Below are 22,639 nucleotides of genomic sequence, written 5' to 3'. Positions count from 1 at the left end.
TTGATCAGATACCCTCGAGTCAAAGCAGACACTCTGAAATTTTTAAAGGATGGAATTAGAGAAACCCTAGGTCTCCTTTTCACAGGTCAATATTTTCTTAATAGAGACCTGGAAACACAACAAATCAAATAAAGGTTGGAAAAATGGGATTGCATGGAATTGCAGAACTTCTGCATGGCTAACACATAGCTAGCAAGATCAAGGGTCTCATATCTAAAATATACCTGGAACTCAAAAAATTAAATTCCCCAACAACAAATTTTCAATGAAACAACTGGGCAATAAATAATTGGGCTAAAGGCCCACTGAAGAGGAAAGAAGGAAGGGCAATAGATACATGAGGAAATGCTCAACCTCCCTAGCCATAAGAGAAATACAAATCAAAACAACATTGTGATATCACCTCACCCCAGTTCCAATGGCTAAATCAAGAAATATAATTGCAAAAGATGCTGGAGGGGATGTGGACAGAAGGGAACCTTACTGCATTGTTGGTAGGAGTGTAAACTTGTTCAACCACTTTCGAAATTAGTATGGAGGTTCCTCAAAGACGCCACATAGAGCTGTCCAATGACCCAGCAATCCCACTTTTGGGCTTTTACCCAAATGATCACAAATAAGACCTTACTAAAGCTACCAGTACAACCATGTTTATTGCAGCATTATTTACCATGGCTAAGATATGGAACCAACACAGATGCCCCTCAGTAGATGAATGGATCAAGAAAATGTGGTATATATACAAAATGGAATTCTATGCCTCCATCAGAAAGAATGACATTGCTCCATTTGTTAGGAAATGGGAAGAATTGGAAAAAATATATTAAGTAAAGCAAGACAGACCCAAAGAAACATAGTTCTCATGGTTTCCCTTACTTGCAATCCCTAGTATATGTCTGAGACAGCAGAAACGTTCAGATAAGTAGATGTTTGATGAAATGAACCCTAAGGTAAGGATACAAATGGTTTTTTTTTCTTATTATTGTTTCTAACATATTTATAAGATGATTTGTTTCTTGCATTTTATGTCCCTTCCCCAAGGTATAACCCCTGCTTTCACTGTAGTTTATGTTAATATAATTTGTGGAGGCGAAAGGGAATAACAAATTGTTTATATATGGATACAGGTGGACGTGTTGCAACAATGAGATGTACAAGACTTTATATGGAAAAACGAACTTTACAACTTTGGCTGGGGGGAGGAGGGGATTAAAGAGGAGAGGGACCGGGGTGGTGAGAAGGGAAGGGATGGGAAGGGGAAACAAAGGAGGTGGCAAAAATGCTTGGTAAGAAATATACTCATTTCCTTGCCCATGTAATTGTATCCTCTGTTTACAGTATTTTCACACTAAAAAATTATCTGAAAAAATTTGCATCAGTTGATAGTGCATATGATTTTATTTTTATTACAAATATAGAATGTAGTAAAAATTTTCATTGCAACTACACTGCACTAGGATGTGGGCAGATTCTAATGTAAATAATAGACTGTGCTTATATAGAGAATTTGAGCATCCAGAATTTTAATATGTCTGTGATCATAAAACTGATACCTTACTGATATTGAGTGACAAATACAACTTCCGATAAGTACAGAAGTTTTCCTTGTATGTTTTTAATACATATTTTATTGTAAATGTCCTGTGCAGAGTGTTTACAGTTACATATGTAAGGTAATGAGTACATTTCTTATTGAGCATTTTTACCCCCTCCTTGGTTTTTCCCCTACCATCCCTTCCCTTCACGCCTCCCAACTCTTCCCTCCAACCGCCTCCCCCGATAGAGTGTCTTGTACATCTCATTGTTGCAATGGGTCAACCTGTATACTTTCCTTGTATCTTAAATGAAGAAATGCTGATTGATTTGTGCTGATTCTACTTGTGTAGACACACCTAAGATCACTCGCCAAGTCCAAGAGACGTAATTCACATGCACATCATTTTTTGTCATTTTGGTATAATTTTGTTCTACACATTTATTGACAGGTTACAAATTATTCTCAAATTTTAATACATTAAAATACTTTCTTTTTGTCTTATTTTCTTGACCATGAAATCAGCAAGACCTCAGTCAGCATTTCTCACATAGGACTTTTCACATGAGTTTGTTAAATGTTGACCTGAGCTCCAATCTTCTGGGGACTCACTCATCTGCTTAAAAATTGATGCTGGCTGTTGGAAAAGAACTCAAGGAAGAATGCCATTTAAAGCCTTATAACTTTATTTTGTACCAGGGTATTTTCCTGCTACTTTGGTTTTTGAGAGTGTCTACAAGAACTAGCATTCCCTGGGGAGCAAGGAGACGCCATATGACGTTTACTTACTGAGATTTCCGATTGACTTGCTATCACTTGTACTGCATTTTGAAAGTCGAATGTGTCAAAACCTACCCATTTGAAGAGATAAGAGGCGATGCTGGGAAGATGGCTCAGTGGTAGAGTTCTTGCTTTGCATGCATGAGGTCTGGGTTCAATTCTTCAGCACCACATAAACAGAAAAAGCTGGAAGTGGTGCTGTGGCTCCAGTGGTAGAGCACTAGCCTCCATGTGTGCATGTGTACATGTGTGTATGTATGTGTATAGTAACATGCATGTATACATATATAAGGGCATATAACACATATATGCATTTAAAAATAAATATACATATATATATATATGTGTATATATTTATATCAGTTGTTCAATGATTTAATCTATAGTTCCCAGCACATTGTCATTCTCACAAAGTACATGATAAACTGCTCTGAGGTTCCGTGCTCTATGATGGGCATCCTTTGTAATCACTTCCCCCATTACCTTGTTTTTCATCCCTGAATATATTCGGGCTACTTTCCACAGGAAAGCATTGTTTTCATTACATGTATTTACTTATAATAAAAGAAAAAGGTCGTTTGTAAAAGAAAAAAAGAAAACGAACTTTTAGGTCAGAGGTTAAAAGTATCCTATCCGTTTCAATGATTCCTATGAGATAAAATTTATAACAGTAGTAAAAGTGAAAAGGAATTCCTAGATCTGTTGTTTTGCCATTTAGAATAGAAATGAATAACATCACGTCACTGTTATAACTCTTAAAGAATGCAAGGGTAACTGATGGTCGCTATCATGTTCCCACAAAACCAGTGGATTCTGAAGGATAATAGTAGACCAGCAGAAATTCTTTTTTTTTTATTGTGAAAATACTGTACAGAGGGTTTATAATTACATGGGCAAGACGGTGAGTACATTTCTTATCAAGCATTGTAGCCTCCACCTTTGTTTACCCTTCCTATCCCTTCCCATCTTTCCTCCCACCCCTCCTCCCCCCCCAAGTTGTAAAGTTTGATTTTGACATGACAAATTGTACTTCTCATTGTTGCAACAGGTCCACCTGTATCCTTATTTAAACGACTTGTTTTTCCACTTCCCCTCCACAAATTATACCGACATCAAATATAGTGAAAGCAGGGGTTATACTGTAGGGGAGGGATATACTAGGGTGAGGTGATATCACAATGTTGTTTTGATTTGCATTTTTTTATGGTTAGGGAGGTTGAGCATTTTTTCATGTGTCTATTGGCCATCTTTCTTTCTTCTTCAGAGAAGTTTCTCCTTAAGTCATTAGCCTACTTATTTATTGGGCAGCTGTTTCTTTGAGAATTTATTGTTGGGGGATTTAATTTTTTGAGTTCCAAGTATATTTTAGATATGAGACCCTTGTCCGTTGTATGGCTAGTGAAGATCTTCTCCCAATCCGTGGGCTTTCTATTGATCTTGCTAGCTATGTCCTTTGCCATGAAGAAGCTCTGCAACTTCATGCAATCCCATTTGTCCAACCTTTCATTGATTTGTTGTGTTTCCGGGTCTCTATTCAGAAAATTTCGGCCTGAGCCAAGGAGACCTAGGGTTTCTCTTATTCCATCCTGTAATGTTTTCAGAGTGTCTGCTTTGACTCCGAGGTCTTTGATCCATTTGGAGTTGATTCTGGTGCAGGGTGATATATAAGGATCTAGCTTTAGTTTTCTACAAGTAGTTAAGCAATTTTGACAGCACCATTTACTGAAGAGGCTGTCTTTCTTCCATTCTATTTTTTTAGCTCCCTTATCAAAGATTAGATGACTATAGGTCTTTAAGTTCATTTCTGGGTTTTCAATTCTATGCCATTGGTCCTGAAGTCTGTTCTTGTGCCAGTACCAAGCTATTTTGATTACTATGGCTTTATAGTAGAGTTTGAAATTTGGTATTGATATTCCTCCAGCAGTGTTCTTTCCATTGAGGAGCGTTTTTGTTATTCGGTGTCTTTTATTGTTCCATATGAATTTTTGGATTGCCTCTTTTATTTCCTTGAAGAATGAGGTTGGAATTTTGATAGGTATCGCATTAAATTTGTAGATAGCCTTGGGAAGTATTGCCATTTTCACGATGTTAATCTTTCCAATCCAGGAGCATGGGAGTTTTTCCCATATTCTAAGTTCTGTTTTGATTTCCTTTTTCAAGTTTTTAAAGTTTCCACCATAGAAGAGCAGCAGACATGGAGCATGAAAGAGAAAGAGGAAATGGGAGAGTGAAAGGGAAAGAGAAATATCACAATACTGAAAGTGCATAACAGATAAACAAGAGCAGTATGAGAATATTCATACTGCTGTCTTTAGACTCTACATATACATTTGAAGGTATTTGATGTATGATATCCCATCAAAATGAAATATAAAGTTATTTTGTTAAAAATAAAAATGTCTCAGGAGAAATTTTAAATGCAAAAACAATCTTCATGGAAGCAAACTCTGAGCTATTTCATGACTTTGAAAAGGATAAAGTGGTTGAAGTTATTATAAATTCAGAAGTATGACAATTCACAATGATATAAAAAGGTATTCATATATTTAATAACATAACCCAAAGCAGAAAGCAAATGTTGGATAATTGATTTTTTAAAAAAACATTCTGTCAGGTGCTTGGAAGGTGGCTCAGTGTTAGAGTGCTTGCCTTGCATGCATGAGGCCCTAGATTTGATTTCTCAGCACCACATAAGCAGAAAAAGATGGAAGTGGTGTTGTGGCTCAAGTGGTAGCACTAGCCTTGAGCTGAAGGACAGCACCTAGGAAACAGAGTTCAAGTCCCATTACCAGCAAAATCAAAATATGAAACAAAACTAAACACAGTCTCTGACTTTTGTGGCCTCAACTCTTTAAAATCACTACTTCAGCCTCTGGGTAAGATTTTAGGTGTGGACATTTATCAACATTCCTAATTCAGACTCTACATGATAACTTTTTAAATAAATATTTTGTTCTTAATTTTCCTCTTCGTAAATTCACATGCACCTATAAAAAATGGTTTGGCCATCCCAGTAACCTTCTCCAAGTACTTCATAATGATGACTTACAAAAAGTTGTATTATATTACAACAAGGAAAACAATGCTACAAATAAGAAAAAACAATAATTAAATATTAATGATTAATAAAATGAAAAACAAAACAATTACCATTTTTTTCAGTATTTGAAGGGTACTACGTATTAGATTTTACTATTTTCTCATATTTCTGTACATTTAAAACTGCCTAAGATTATGATGTTCAACAAGAGTTTTATAGGCTATGAGCAGTCTTTAAAGTTACCCATTAAGATTACTATTTATGGCTCATCTCATCATTTGTATATGGCTTATATCATCATTTGTTCCTCACTAACATATAAAATAAGGAAGCCCTATATTTTTAATAGAAACTATGTAGTTAAAATTCTTAACTCTTTATTCTGCTCCTTTACACAAAGACTTTGCAACTTCTCATTAGTAAAATTTCTATAAACTCTGAAATGTACATACTTAGTAGCATATGTCTGCTACCATAAATCTTAAATACTTTATCAAAAAGTTTTATGACCTAGGGCTGGGTAGGTGGCTCAGTGGTAGAGTGCTTGCCTTGCATGCATGAAGCCCTGGGTTCGATTCCTCAGCACCACATAAGCAAAAAGAAAAAAGTTGGAACTGGCACGTTGGTTCAAGTGGTAGAGCAGTAGCTTTGAGCTGAAGAGCTGAGGGACAGCGCCCAGTCCCAGAGTTCAGGCCCCACTCCCAGACTCCCCCCCCCCCAAAAAAAATTATGTCCTGCCAAACAGTCCTAGTTTTGGCATATATAAGCAAATTCCCAAAATTAAATACGTTTAAAACATTAAAACTTTAAAAAAAACCTTAACACTTGCTTCAGTGTTCATTATGACAGGTGCCTTGTATAAAATAAATGAATTCCTCCTCTTACACATCTCTTGAAAAACAAATATCTGGAATTATTTTGTTTTTGACATGTCAGTCTTTATTCTTAAATGTGTGCTTATGTAAGAAGTACATGGTTCTAAAATTTCATGGCAATTCTTTTGAGCTTACTTTTTGTTGAATTGTCTAGTTTAAGAAAATCAATTACACTTTATATATAAAAAATGTTCTATGCTCAATTCAGCATCAAGTACTCTAACATTGGAACAATACAGAGAAGATTAGAATGGCCCCTGAGAAAGGATGACAGGCAAATTCCTGAACCATTCCATACTTTTACAACAACAGATGCTGGAGGGGATGTAGCCACAAGAGAACTGTACTGCATTCTTGGTGAGAGTGTAAACTTATTCAACCCTTTGGAAAGTACTATGGAGGTTCCTCAAAAGACTCCACATAGAGCTCCCCTATGACACAGGAATCCCACTTTTGTGCATTTACCCAGATGATCACAAACAAGACCACACTAAAGCTACTAGCACAACTATGTTTACTGCAGCATTATTTACCATCACTAAGATCGGAAACCAACCCAGATGCCCCTCAGTAGATGAATGGATCAAGAAAATGTGGTATTTATACCAATGGAATTCTATGCCTCCATCAAAAAGAATGGCATCGCCCAGTTTGTTAGAAAATGGAAAGACTTGGAAAAAAATATTAAGTGAAGTAAGCCAGATCCAAAGAAACATAGGCCCTATGTTTTCCTTAATTTTTAATAACTATTTTATGTCTGAGATAAGCAGAAAAGGTTAAAAGCTTTGCACATATGACCAGATTAGGCAAATGAAACCCAAGATAGGAACACACGTGTGTTTTTCTCTTGCTTGTTATTGATTCTAACGTACTTATAACAGGTGATGTGTTTTTTTTTGTTTCTTTATATGTTCCTCCCTCATGCTATAACCCGTTTACACTGTATTTGAAGTTGGTGCACCCACGTCTTGTATATACGTTCATCTAATTTGGGGAGGGAAAGGAAAAAAACAAGATGCTTAAATAGGGATACAGGTTGACCCATTATAACAATGAGATGCACAAGACACTATGGTGAAAAATGAACTTTACAATTTAGGCAGGGGAAGTGTACTTAGGGAGGGGAGTGTGCTTGTAGAGGTGGGAGGGAAGGGATGGTAGGGGAACATAAAGGAGGAGGTAACAATGCATGTTAGGAAATGTACTCATTACCTTGCTCATGTAAATGTGACCCCTGTGTACAGAATTTTACAATAGAAAACATATAACATGTTCTGAGATGGAAGAGTTTATTTCCTTTATTTTACTCATATAATATTGTTAACAAAGAAATTAATGCAAAACACTAATATGAAGGTATTTTGAATGTGTGTGTGTGTGTGCAAGAGCGTGTGTTCTCATCCAATTGCATGTATGTTGGTGTGCTCAGAGTTTGAAATCAGGGCTTCAAAGTCTTGCTAGGCCTTTCCTCTCTAGATTGGTGAACTACTATATGAGCTACATCTCCATTCCTGGCCCGTTGCTAATTCATTGAAATTTTTGAAAAATAATCCTATGAATTTATTTTTCCCTCATTGGTTTCCAACTGTTATCCACAGATCTCTAGCTTCAGTGTTGATATGGCGAATAGTTAGGATTACAGATGTGACCAACCAACGCAAGTCTTTTAGAATAATTTTAAAAGTAGAAGAAAGTTTACTTCACGGGGGCCTGTTTTATCATTTATTTTTAAAGCATTTTGGAGTGATTATATGCAATTTTTTTTCATTTTTTTGGATTCTTAACATAATAAGTGAAAATATTTAAAAGTTTTAGTACTTTTTAAAAAGGAAACAGGAACTATGGGACTGAAGAAATATTTCTCTTATAAGCTCAGCTCTGTGCATGATAACCCAATGTCACCAACACAATCTGTGTTGAAGACCAAATGTAACAGAAAACTATCACCATAGGCAATAATTGCTATGCTATTATTTCTTGGAAATATGAATATTGAATTGAGAGTGTAAGAGAATGGAGAGATTTTACCTATTTTTTGTGTATTGCTGAAAGACTTTTGGAAACTTTGACTCATTTCTTTGCTCAAAGTGTGTGTTTGAGCCATGTACTTACTGCCTTTAATTACAATTTTTCCAAACACTAAAATGGTAATAACATTAGCTTTATAGAAAATGTTATCTTAAGAATTAAGGGAAATAAAACTTGTGAAATACTTAACACAAACGTCTATGAATGAGTTTGAGTTTAGCCAGAAGTTTTTAAAATACTAAAAAGAATGCGATAAGTATTACAGAAACCATTACATGTAGTGAGCAATCAGAAGTAATGTTATCTATTGACCGTGCTCTGCTTCCAAGGAAGCCAGGTGGATAACTTCTCATGCTGTAAATCAAACTGGTTATCTTATGTCTTGTGTGTGTAAAAATATCAGGGACAGAATGATGAAGGAATGTTGTAGACTGAGGTGAAGTCCATATGAAAATGTGCAAAACTGATAAAACATAAAAGTATCTTAGTAGTAAATTGTGTTTTACATTATTTAAATTACATCACAAAGATAAGAAAGACCTAGAAAAATGAGTTCTCTTTTTGATGTCCTATCATAGGTCCTTGGATCAACTCTTTCCTCATTCTTGTAGAGGTATCATCAGATGAGATGAACTATATTATTTTTTTGTTTGCTTCCTTCCATTTATTCTTCATTTGACACCTGAACTAATTGAGACTGAAAGAAACCAAGGGAAATTAGACACACAGGCTTTGGAAAGAACAATCAATGTAAAATAAATAAAACACATACAGCCTTGTAAAAAGTCTGACTAAATTGAGTTATATAGTCTCAAGCGTCAACAGAAAATGATTAAGAAATATCATGCTATTGATAATTGAAAATGATAGGAGTTGCTTAATATTTTTCCTTTCTACTACTTTGAATTAATTATTGATTTTGTATAGAGAGATTAAAGATGAGATTAACAAGAAACTAGATTAAAAATGGACAAAAGTTCTGAATAGACATATTCTTCTTAAAGCCCTGAAAAATCGCCAGTAAGTTTACAAAGTTGTTTAATACAACTCCTATGCTGGCTTAATGTTTTGTGAGCAGAAGTCATTAGAGAAATGTAATTCAAAATTACTATGATACTACTTCATAACTACTATAACTTTTATCAAAAAGATCAAAGGAATCAGGTGTGGTGGCAAAAGATTTTAATTCCAAGCATTTAGGAGGTTGGATAAGTCTAAGGCTAGTCTGGGGTACTGCACATAGCAAAAACCGGCACTTTATTACCTTTTAACAAAGGTAATAATGTTGGTGAGAGTGTGGAGAAAAGGAAATTTTCTACACTCTTCTTCAAAATACAGATTAGTGTTCTCCTTGCAGAAAGTAATATGCAGTTTTCTATAGAACTCCAAAGTTAAAATATCATCTGCCCCACCAATCATGTGATTATTTCTCTCTGTGTAACTCAAATATATCTGTAGTTCATTGTTATTCACATCATTCACAACAACAGCCAATATATAAATCGAAGATCAGTGTTCAACTACAGACTATTAAAGCAACCGTGATACATGCACAAATATCTTTCTCTGTTTCATTCTTAAAATAGCAAGATACTTATGCCATTAGCCACAACTTACAATGACCTGAAAGATGTATTCTAAATGAAGAAAAATAATGTACTCTGATCTTTGTAAACACACACACACACACACACACACACACACACACACACACACACACACACACACACACACACACACAAACCAACCAGAAACATTAAGAGAGAAATTTTTTAAAAAGTAAAATAACGTGGAATTACTGTGGCATTTAGGTCACAATGTAGAAGATAGTAGATATACAGGTTGAACCGGTATAGAGTTGTAATGTACAACATGAAGATACAGGGGACAACACCGGCCTTACATAGGAATGAAGCTAAATTAGTATGAGTTGTTTTTCCGAGTAGGGGTCGCTCTTTTATTTGTTCTTTCTTCAGTAATGGATAAGATGAACGTAATTCTTTAAATATTCCTGCTTATTTGTAGACATAATAACAAACAATATAGCAATAATGTTGCATGCTCAACATAGAACAAAATGTCAAATTAAACTACATGAGATTATCCTTGATGTAAACTAATTATTACAAATAAAAGAAACCATGGGATCTATGTTTCTTTAAGTCTGGCTTACTTCACTTAATATGATTTATTTCCAAGATCTTCCATTTCCTCAAAAATGAGATGGTACCTTTCTTTCTGATGGAAACATAGTATTTTGTGTGCGTATGTGTGTGTGTGTGTGTGTGTGTGTGTGTGTGTGTGTGTGTGTGTGTGTGTCCAGTCGTGGGGCATGAACTCTGGGCCTGGGCACTTTCCCTCAGCTCTTCAGCTCAAGGTTAGCACTCTACCACTTGAGCCACAGCGCCACTTCAGGCTTTTTTTCTTTTTGCTTATGTGGTGCAGAGGAATCGAATCCAGGGACACAGGAATGCAAGGCAAGTGCTCTACCACTGAGCCACTTCCCCAGCCCTGGAAGCATAGTATTGCATGCATGTATATCTCTCTGTTGTGTGTGTGTGTGTGTCATTTTCTTGATCCATTCAGCTACTGAGGGGCATCTGAGTTGATTCCATATCTTAGCTAGGGTAAATACTACTGTGATAAACATAATTTTGCTGGTAGCTTTAGTGTAGCCTTGTTTGTGGTCACGTTGTTAAATGCCCAGAAGTGAGATTACTGGGTAATAGGGGAGCATTATTGTGTACAACAAGGATAACCATAGTAGATGAGCAGATTAGCTCAAAGCTATGTACATATGACACTATAAGGTGATTCCTAGTGAAATAAACTCCAAGACATGTTCTTTGTTGTTGTTCTTAATGTACTATGGGATTTGTTTTTATTTTTGTTTTATTTGTGTTTTCCCCACCTATGGTTTATCGCCTGAAGTCACTGTATTGGATTTTGATGCCCTGGGTATTGTAATTATGTTGATCTGAACTTGGGAAAGGAAATAGAAAAAACAAAATGGTGAGACAAAGGACAAATGGGTAACCTAAACAACTGTGATACTCACAAAACAAAATGTTGGAAATAATCTTGGGGGGGGCATTGGGATGGAGGGAGAAAAATTGGAGAAGGGGTAACAAGTTATAAAAGAAATGAATTCATTACCTTACTTATGTAACTAACCCCCCCTGTACTTTATCTTGACAATAGAATTTAAGTAAAAAATAAAATAAAATATATGTGAGCAGCAATACAGGAGATATGAGTGGGGGCAACAGCTGTGGAGATCAGTAATTTTACTTTTACATAAGAAGTAACAACCTAGCATACAGATTTTCAGCCTCATCTCAGCCATTAAAAAGGGAAAACAAAATGCACAATCAGCAAACCAATAGAGATGAAATAGAAAACTAACCGAGGTGAAGAGATGACTTGGGACAGTAATAACAAATGACACAATTAGGAAACAAATAATAAGCCGCTGAGTTTAAAAAATATTACCCATAATTCTATTAAATGTTGTTTTCAACACAATTTGTTAGCACTATAATTTAAATCACAATTTAATAATATATCATTTTAATAATAAGTTACTCATTTTTTATTTCTTAATATTGAATGTTTAATATGTAATATGTAATGTTTAAATAGCCAGCTATAGAAAAGAAGAAAGTGAAACTAATTTTAATATTATATTTTATGAATTGTAAAATTGAATAGCATTAGAATCTAAACAAATAACATATCATTATTGTTTCATTTCTGTGAATTAATGTAATAATTCAAATTGTATTCTACACTTAGCACTCATCTTAACATGAAATAAATTATTGCACATGACTCTTGGTATTAGGTGGAAGGGTTCAGCACTGTGGTAAAATTCACACCACACAATACACGAGGATATTACTCCTCTCATCTAGCTTAAATTGTGGAAAATTGATTTCTAAATGCATGTTAAATTCCTGTCTAGGTGACATCTATACAATTATACACAATTATTGTCACGAGGAGTATTTCAGATGACAAAAGTCATATTCATTAATTAAATATTTATTATTTTGTACCAAATAAATATTTATAGAGCGACTGAATTTCTGAGTAGATGCTGGTTTATATGTGCCAGATTATATATATTGAGGCTTATTTTATATTCCTGACATTGTTTCTACAGTTGGAGTTAATTTTCCATAAGGGGTTAATTGTATTATATTGGATATATGAAAGTAAACTGAATGTTTATTCCATTAATACTTGGACACTTGTCTAATCCCAATATAAATAATCCATGTGTTTGAAGTAATGAAAATAACAAAAAATATAAGCCAGATAAGTCATTCTGTAGTAGAAAAGAATTTTCACCTTTGTTTTGATAGTTGGTCCTCTTTACACTACAGAATATTCTTGGGAAAATGTGTTCCAGGCTGGTCACAACTGTAGAAATATTATGGTTTGATTTATCAAAAGAGAAGGAAGGAAGGGGAACCTTCCTTCCAAAAGTTTGCCCCCAGGGATGTGATCTGCTTTATGGTGGTGACTTGGAAATGAACATTTTTCACAGTCAACCTTGAAAAGCCATCTTGATAGACCATTTCTGTAAGTGGATTATTACAGTTATTCTGATATTATGAAATACATTGTACTTCTATTATCCCAGCTTTTCCTGTTTTCCTAGAACCTGAAATAAGTTCATCTTTAATTAACATTTAATACATTTCTTTTTTTTACTGACAGCAAATCTGGGTGTAATTTTGATTTTTTATCTTTCCAATATAATATAAATTATGTTTTGACAAGTCACTTTCGAAAAATGAGTGATGTTCATGCACACTATTTTGGTGGCTTTAAGTAAATTGAGAGTTAATGTGGTACGGTAGTTCTTTTGCCTAATTGACTGAAGCATTAGATTATTCATGTATATACCTGAGCATTGAACTTTTAAAATTTTATATATAAAAGAGTCCCCAAAGATTTACTTTAAACTGATAATGGAGGGGGGGTTGTCTTCATGTCTAAACTTTATATTTATTTTTATAAAAGTAATGATGTTCACTGGAGAAATATAAAAGATGCAAACATATTCCAAAAGAGAAAAGATTTATTTATTAAAAAATAGAAGAGTAAAATAGTCACATTTCTTGCTTGAGACTGCATAAATTTCATATTAATATAGCTCAAGATGAGACTCAGAGATAAATTCACATTTATATTACTGAGAGTTAAATCACAATATGAGCTACATAGGTATTTTAAGAAATTGGTGATTCAAAGCCCTACATACCTAATGGATGAAGAATAGAATCGAAAATAGCACAGGAAAACAAATCAACATGCAGGTATTATGATATTATAATAAAGAAATGAAAGAAATGAAGCTTTTGCCTGCTGAAGGAGAAAGTTTAGCCTGTAATTTCAATGTAAGGCATCAGTTGTAATGAGTTTAAAGTCTTTTCCTACAAGATATCCAAGAGTACTATATTCATCCTCTGAAGAGTAAAGAAGTAATTATTTTCATTAGCTTTGCTTAATATTAATTTAATTGTAGCAAATAGGTTAAAATGTCTGCTCCGTTTCATTCGATGTAATAACATACATTTCATATTATTACTGTCTCTTCATACAAGCCTGAAATCACTATTTTATAGTAACACAAGCAGAAAAAAGGAAATAACCTGGTACAACCATCACATACCCTAAATTAGGTGAAAAACTCCACAATAAAAAATGAACCTGAGGAAGTGGAAAAACAATGGCAGAATAACAACAGAAAATTACCCTAGCTCTATCTAATGAAACAGAGATTTAGAGTCCTATACAAAGTCTTCTTCTAGTGGATCAAACCAAGCCAGTTATAATTATATATAGATATACAATTCAAAAGAAGTTTTTTATACTGTCTTCACAAGAAAACAGCTATTTATGAAAATTACCCAGCCATTCATGTGACTGCTGTGACTGTGTTAGGCAACATGTTCAAAAGCAGAGATGCAGTGTGGAAATAAAAGGGCCACATGGGAAAAAAGTAGGAACAGTGACAGCCACATCCAAACACAGACATAATTCACCTTACCACTGGACAGTTCAAACTGTCATTGGAACCACAAGTATTTTTTTTTGGGGTCCGGTCGAGGGGCATGAACTCTGGGCCTGGGTGCTGTCCCTCAGCTCTTCAGCTCAAGGCTAGCGCTCTACCACTTCCAGCTTCTTTCTTTTTGTTTATGTGGTGCTGAGGAATCAAACTCAGGGCCTCAGGCATGCAAGGCAAGCACTCTACCACTGAACCACCTTCCCAGCAAGAACCACAAGTATTTATTAACATGACAACATCTCACCACAACTGCTGTCTACAAAAACCTAATTCCAGAAAAAAAAGGAAAATAGAAGACCAAACCAAAACCTGGCAAATCAACAAGAACATAGATAGTCACCTTTTAAGATCATAGATCTCCCAAATGAAAGCCAAGACATCCTTCAAGTGGACAGAACCAATCAGAAATTTAAAAAATGGATGTCAAGATAATATAATTCACACACTAAATAACCAGGACTTACAATAGGCAATCAAGGACCTAGAAGATACTTTCCAAATTATATTTCAAATACTGCTAAAAAATGTGATTAACGAAAAGATACAAAACATCTACAAGGAAATTTGTGAACAAGATGAGATCAACCAAAGATTAGCAAAATAATTCATGGAGTCTACAAACAGAAAGATAAAAATTTCTGAGAAGTCAAAGGAGTATAAGGGAAAAAACGATGCCTAGTTAAAAGATATGAAAGAAGACACAGCTAAAATAAATCCCCTAACACTCTTACCCAAAGAAAAGATGTAAAGAAAGTCCACACAAAACATAAAACAAAGTTTTAAAAAAGAGAGAAGCCCTAAAATATGAGCAATGAGAAAACAGGGAAATCAAAAAGAAAGTAGAAAGTCTCCACAGCGAATAGATGACATAGAAGATAATCTCAGGTCTCAAAGACAGAATAGGTCTAATAGGAAAGAGGAGATAATCATTTAGAACCAAACCAAGAAATAAGAAACGATCTTGCTGGAAGTTCAAGACAGTTAGAAGATCAAACTTGGGGAAACAGGTATCAAGAAGGAGAAGAGCAGGAAACAAAGTGGATGGGAAACATATTACAGAATTCTAGCAGAGAAAATGTCAAACATCCAAAGAGATAAGGTCATTCAGGGAAGAGAAGCCTTTAGAACACCAAACGGAGAATACCAGAACAGAACAACTCACCACCACATTATAATCCATTAAAGGATCATTAGAGATCAAGGAAAGGATGCTTAAAGCTCTCATCAGAAAAGACTGATTATATAAAAAAGATACATAGTCAGAATAATTACAGATTTCTTAGCTGATATGGTCAAAAGGAGAGCCTGGGATGATAAATGGCAAACATTAAAGGTAAACAAATACCAAGAGAAAATAGGGTCCCAAGCCAAACACTTCTTTACATTTAAAGGATATATAAAAATATTTTTGACAAAGAGAACTTGGAACAATGAATCTCCAACATGAAAGTAGAAGAATATTGAACAGGAACTGAGGGAAGAGAATCAGAATATGTCTACAGTGTAGAATACTGGATGTGTGTTGCAGATACAAAATCATCTTCTATAGGTTCATTTAGTGAAACTTGTCATCCTCTATTGAAAGCAAAATTTCCATATACAGATTTCCAGTTACTTTGCTTACCTATCACTTCTGATCACAAATCCTCTTATGAAATTTTATAGTATCTTTGAAAAAAATAAAATGATTTGCATATACTTATCATCTTAAGCAAATACAGTCTGTTTTTACATCTTTCATTCTGTGACAAACCCTTTTTATTTTTTTGTTTCCCGGATTGCTGAAAAATGTATTCTTGGAAATAGGATATTGACAGTAAATCTGAGTGTAATTTTCATTTTTTAGCTTTCAAATATAATATAAACTTTGTTTTGACTAGTCATTTTCTAATTCATGAACACTAATATTTTGGTACCTTTAAGACTTATTGTGGTATTGTAGTTGTTGTGTTTAATTGACTGAACCATTAGAGTATTCATGTATAAACCTGAGCATTGAACTTTTTAATTTTTATATCTAAAAGAGTCTCAAAGGGTTTAGTTTAAAGAAATAATGGAGGGGGCTTGTCTCCATGTTCAAAACTTTAAATGTATTTCTATAAAAGTACTGGAAATACATCATGTTCACTGGAGCAATATAAAAGGTGAGAACAAACAGAAAAAAAAGAAAAAAGAAAAAAGAAAAAATCAACACTAAAAGGTGAGAACATATTGCTGAAGAGAAAAGATTTATTGATTAGATTAAATAACAGAAAAGAGTAAAATAGTCAGTTTCCTTGCTTGAGACTGCATATATTTCACATGAATGTAGGTAAAGATGAGACTCAGACATAAACTCATATTTATTTTACTGAGATTCAAAAAATAATATAAGCAATATAGGTATTTTAAAGAACTGGTCATTCAAAGACCTGGATTCCTAATGGATGAAGAATGGAATTGAAAATAGCAGACGAAAACAAATCAACATTCAGGTATTATGATATTATAATACTATTATGAAAGAAATGAAAATGTGCCTGCTGAAGGAGAAAGTTTAGCCTGTAATTTCTATGTAAGGCATCAGTTGCAATGAGTCTAATTTCTTATCCTACAAGATATCCACGAGTACTATACTCATCCTCTGAAGAGTAAAGAAGTAATCATTTTTATTAGCTTTGCTTAATATTAATGCATTTATAGCAAATAGGTTAAAATGTCTGCTCCCTTTCATTCGATGTAATAACTTACAATTCATATTATTACTGTTTCTTCATACAAGGCTGAAATCACTATTTCAAAGTAACACAAACAGAAAAAAAGAAAATAACCTGGTACAACCATCGCATACCCAAAATTAGGTGAAAAACTCCACAATAAAAAATGAACCTGAGGAAGTGGAAAAATAATGGCAGAGAAACAACAGAAAATTACCCTAGCTCTATATAATGAAACAGAGATTTAGAGTCCTAGTAGGTACTCCACTTCTAGAAGGTCAAAGCAAGTCAGCTATAATTATATATAGATCCACAATACATAAAAAGATTTTATATTATCATCACAAAAAAACACAAATCTATGAAAAGTTACCCAGCTAGTCAGGTGACTGCTGTGACTGTGGTGGGGGAACATGTTCAAAAGCAGAGCTGCAGGGGGAAATAAAAGGGCCACATGAGAAAAAAATCAGGGACAGAGACAGCCACATCCAAACACAGACACACTTCACCTTACCACTGGACAGCTCAAACTGTCATTGGAACCACAAGTATTAACATGACAACATCTCACCACAACTGATCTCTCCTCCTACACTTAATGGGCTAGACAAAAACCTAATTCCAGAAAATCATAAGAGAAGTCTATACCAACACCTGGCAAATCAACCAAGAACATAGAGAGTCAAATATTAAGATCATAGATGCTCTAAATGAAAGCCAAGACATCCTTCAAATGTACAGAACCAATCAGAAAAATACAAAAAAAAAGTGATGCCAAGGTAGTGTAATTCACACAGTAAATAAGCAGGCATTACAACAGGCAATCAAGGACATAGAAGGTAGTTTTCAAAATACATTACAAATAGTGCTGAAAAATGTGATTACCAAAAAGATACAAAACCTCTACAAGGAAATTTGTGAACAAGATGAGACCAACCAAATATTAGCAAAATAATTCAGGGAGACTACAAAGAGAAAGATAAGTAAATTCTGAGAAGGCAAGGGAGTCCTAGGAAAAAATAGATGTCTAGTTAAAACTTATGAGAGAAGACACAGTTAAAAGACCAACTCCCAACCCCCCTATTCAAAGAAAAGATGTAAAGAAAGTCCACACAAGCCCAAAAACAAAACCTTAATAAAGATAAAAGCCTTATAAAGTGACCGTTTTGAAGACAGATAAATAAAAAACTATGAAGAATCTCTCCACAGAGAATAGATTACATAGAAGATAATCTCAAGCATCAAAGACTGAATAGGTCTAATAGGAAAGAAGAGATAATCATTTAGAACCAATCAAAGAAATAAGAAACGATCTTGCAGGAACTTCAAGATTCAGTTAGAAGATAAAACATGGGGGAGATAGGTATCAAGGAGAAGAGCAGGAAACAAAATGGATAGGAAACATATTACAGAATTCTAGCAGAGGATACCCTAAACAGGCTGAAGTAGAATTACTAACATAAGATAAAATAGAATTCAAATTAAAATTAGTTAGAAGAGACATTACATACTGATAATGGCAGCTCTACATTAGTAGGATATGTAGAGTCTAAATATCAAAACCCTGAATCCTGGAGCATACCACTTCATCAACCAAATATTACTTAACCTAAAAACACATCTCAACAAATCATTGTCATCCAAGGAAAAACTCAACCAAGAAACTGCAGACCTAAATAACTACATTGACCACCTAGTCCTAACAGACATGTATAGAATATACATTCAACATCAGAATATACATTCTTCACAGCAGCTCATGGAAAATTTTTCAAAATAGAACATATCCTATGTCACACGGATATTCTGTCCAAAGAAAAATTAATTGAATTCCCATATCTTGTCAGATCATAAGAGAACAAACTTATAATTAAATGGCTAAAGCAAATAAAAAATTGTCAAACCCATGAAGACTGAACAACATGTTGCTGAATGAACAATGGGACACTGAAGGTATTAGAAAAGAAATCTGAGGGGCTGAGAAGGTGGCTTAGTGGTAGAGTGCTTGCCTTGCATGCATGAGGTCCTGAGTTCGATTCCTCAGCACCACATAAGCACAAAGAAAAAAAGCCAGGAGTGGCACTGTGGCTCAAGTGGTAGAGTGCTAGCCTTGAGATGAAGAGCTGAGGGACAGCACCCAGGCTCATAGTTCAGGCCCCACAACCGGCCCCCTCCCCCCAAAAAAAGAAATCTGAAAGTTTCTGGAATTTAACAAAAATGAACACACAAATTACCAGCTCCTCTGGTATTTGCAGTATTTCAAGGAAAATACATAGCTCTGAGGATGTCTATCAAGCAACTGGGGAAATATCAATTGAATATTTTAATTATGCACCTCAAGGTCCTTGAAAACAGGAACAAACTCAAACACAAAGCAGTACACAGAAACAAATAAAAAAAATCAGAAATAACTAAATAAAGACAAAATAAAACATGGAAAGAATCAAAAAATCAGGGTTGGTTTTTTAAATAAATTAACAGACTTGAGAGACCTTTTCCAAATCTGATTAAGAAGAGAACTTATATAGGTATATAGATAAAAAGCCAGCAGATTGTGAGATCTTTACTTTCTATACAACACACAACGGCCTCATATCTCAAATATATTTAGAGCCCCAAAAGTTAACCCCCCAAAAAAAACAAATTCTCAAAGAACCAACATCCCTCTTAATAAGTGGGCTAAAGATTTAAAGAGAGACTTCTCTGAAGAAGAAATATGCATGGCCAATAGACACATGAAGAAATATGCAACATCTAGCCATAAAAGAGATGCAAATCAAAGCAACATTGAGAATTCACTTCACCCCAGTTAGAATGACCATTATGAAGAAAACTAATAATAACATACTGGGCTTGTGGGGATGTGGCCAAAAAGGAACATTATTACACTACTGGTGGAAATGTAAATTTGTTCAAATATTCTGCAAAGAAATATAGAGGTTCCTCAGTAGAGCTCCCCATGACCCAGCAATGATGGATCAAGAAAATGTCGTACATATTCACAACAAAACACTATTCATCAGAATGAATGACATTGCCCCATTTGTAAGGAAATGGAACTACTTGGAAAACATAATAAGTCAAACAAGCCAGACCCAAAGAATCATAGGCTACAGGTTTTCACTCATTTGGAAAATCTAGAATATGTCTAGGCTATTTACAATAGCTCAATAGCAATATGAATATCACCATATAAAAATGATGCTTATCGAAAGGAGCTCCAAAAAATGGATAAAAGATGATTGTATAGTGAACTCTTTTTACTTATTTCTATTTAGTTTTCACCCTTTGGTTTATTCTCTGTAGTAACTGTTTTTGTTTTCTCAACCCTTTGTCTTATACATGTTAATCTGATTTGGGGAAGGGAAGGGAAATCACAGAAATGGTGGGACAAAGATCAACCAAAGCACCAGTGATATACAGTAGACACTATGTTAGAAATGAACTTCACTACTTTGGGGGAGGGGAATGTCAGGGTTGGGGGAAGCAGGAAAAACTGAGGGAGGGATAGCACTGTTAAAAATATACTCATTACTTATGTAAATGTAACCCATCTCTCTATATATCACCTTCATAATATAAAATCCCACCAAAAACAATAAGAGAACTCACCCAAAGAGAGAAAATTAGAGGTAAAAATAAGACAACACAACAGATATAAGCAAAATTGAGAATGTTATAAGAGAGTACTTTGAAAACCTTATGCCAATGGCCTGGAGAATCCTGGAGAAATTGATGCTTTCCTATACACAATCTGAACCAAGTAGTAGTTACACCTAAGAAGTATTGAAAATGAAATGCAATAAACCACTATCCATTCCAGAAAAATCTAGGACTGAATTAATTTACCATGAAATTAAGGCCTGAAAAGAACTTACAATACTCAGACCTATCTCTTCAATGGAATAGAATGGAAAATGGAATTATCAAACACATTCTTTGAAGCTAGAATTAGACTCTTTCCCAAATCACATAGGGACTCACCAAAGAAAGAGAACTATTAACCCAACTCTTTGGTAAGCATTGATGCTTTTTAATAAAATTCTCACCAAACAATTTCAGCAATTAACAAAAAAAAAATCATATGGTACGATCAAATAGGATTCATCCTAGGATAAAATTGGATTCAATATTCTTGTCAATAAACATAATACAAACCATCAGCAGAAGCAAGGACAAGAAATACATAATCGTCTACATGGATGTAGAAATAGCTTTTAAGAACCTCCAATAGCCCTTTATGATTAAAAGGTCTGAGAAACTAGGAATACATGGAACATTCCTCAGTATGTATGTGACAGAGATAATTAGCATTTACCAAATGGTGGAAGCATGAAGACATTAAAATCAGGAATGAGACAAGGATGTCCACTCTCTCTACTACTCTTTAAAATGGTTGTGGACTTTCTAGCAAGAACAATAGGCAAGAGAAAAACATAAAGGAGATCCAAATAGGGGAAGTAAAACTATCCCTTTTCTCATATGTAATGATCCTGTATTTAAAGGACCCTATAGCTTCCTCCCTCAAGTTAGTAAAGGTGATGCTAACTTTCAGTAATGTAGCAGGGTATCAAAACCACAAGAATCAGTATTATTTCTGTGTTACCAACAATGGGAAGATCCATGCTGAAATCCAAAAAACAACCTCATATGTATTAGTCTCAAAATAAAATCAAATCTAAACAAAACAACAACAATAACAACAAAACAAGGAATTAATTAATTTACCTAAAAATGTGAAGGGCCTCTACTGTGAAAACTTTAAAAATATAAAAAGGGAAATTGATGGAGATTCAAGGAAATGGAAAGTCTTTCAATGCTCCAGGTTGGAAGAGTTAACATGGAGAAAAATGCAATATTGTCCCCAAATAATTGCCAATGCAATACACATGAAAATCCCAACAATATACTTCAATGCAGTAGAGAAAGTAACCAAAATTTAATATGGAATTACAAAATTACACATAAAACAGAAGGCTTACAAATAAACTCATGGGCCTATAGTCATCACACACACACACACACACACACACACACACACACACACACACACACACACACACACACACTGGAATTCCATTCCCCGTGAGAAAGGATGACTTTTCACCAGTATTAAGGAAACTGAAAGGCTTGAAAAAATTATACTAAAAGAAAAGAGAAAGGAATGCAGGCTCAGAACAATATAGGTTTCATGGATTCATTCATTTATGATAGCTAGAAGGTGCCCACAATTCTACAAGTAAACAAGACAGATTCTACCTCATCCCAGTTAGAATGGCCATTATCAAGAAAACTAACAATAGCAAATGCTGGCATGGATGTAGCCAATTGGGAACTCTATTACACTGTTGGTGGAAATTAAACTTGTTCAACCACTCTGGAATGCAGTACGGAATTTCCCGAAAAGACTAAATGTAGATCTCCCTTAAGATCCAGTAATTCCCTCAACGGCAGTAATCCAAAAAATAACAACAAGCTCGCATGAAATCTACCAGCATACCCATGTTCAAGGCCCAGGCCCAGAGTTCAAGGACTGGAAAAAAAGTTACTACTAATGGTATTTGTTTCCTCAAATATGAATCTTTTGACAAAAGATACCAAATCATT

At 34.5% G+C, this 22,639-nt stretch overlaps 1 non-coding gene across 1 annotated transcript; it reads left to right on the top strand.

Moving 5' to 3' along the window:
- Window positions 1-6,428: 6,428 nt before the first annotated feature.
- Window positions 6,429-6,531, top strand: LOC122099439. Its single transcript, XR_006145920.1, has one exon. It is a non-coding gene; the product is annotated as a U6 spliceosomal RNA (small nuclear RNA).
- The last annotated feature ends 16,108 nt before the right edge of the window (window positions 6,532-22,639 follow it).

This window comes from Dipodomys spectabilis, unplaced genomic scaffold (assembly GCF_019054845.1).
Source record: "Dipodomys spectabilis isolate Male_0828 unplaced genomic scaffold, ASM1905484v1 ptg000514l, whole genome shotgun sequence".
Lineage (NCBI taxonomy): Eukaryota > Metazoa > Chordata > Mammalia > Rodentia > Heteromyidae > Dipodomys > Dipodomys spectabilis.
The sequence above is the reverse complement of the archived record's forward strand: the minus strand, read 5'-3'. Positions and strand labels throughout refer to the sequence as shown.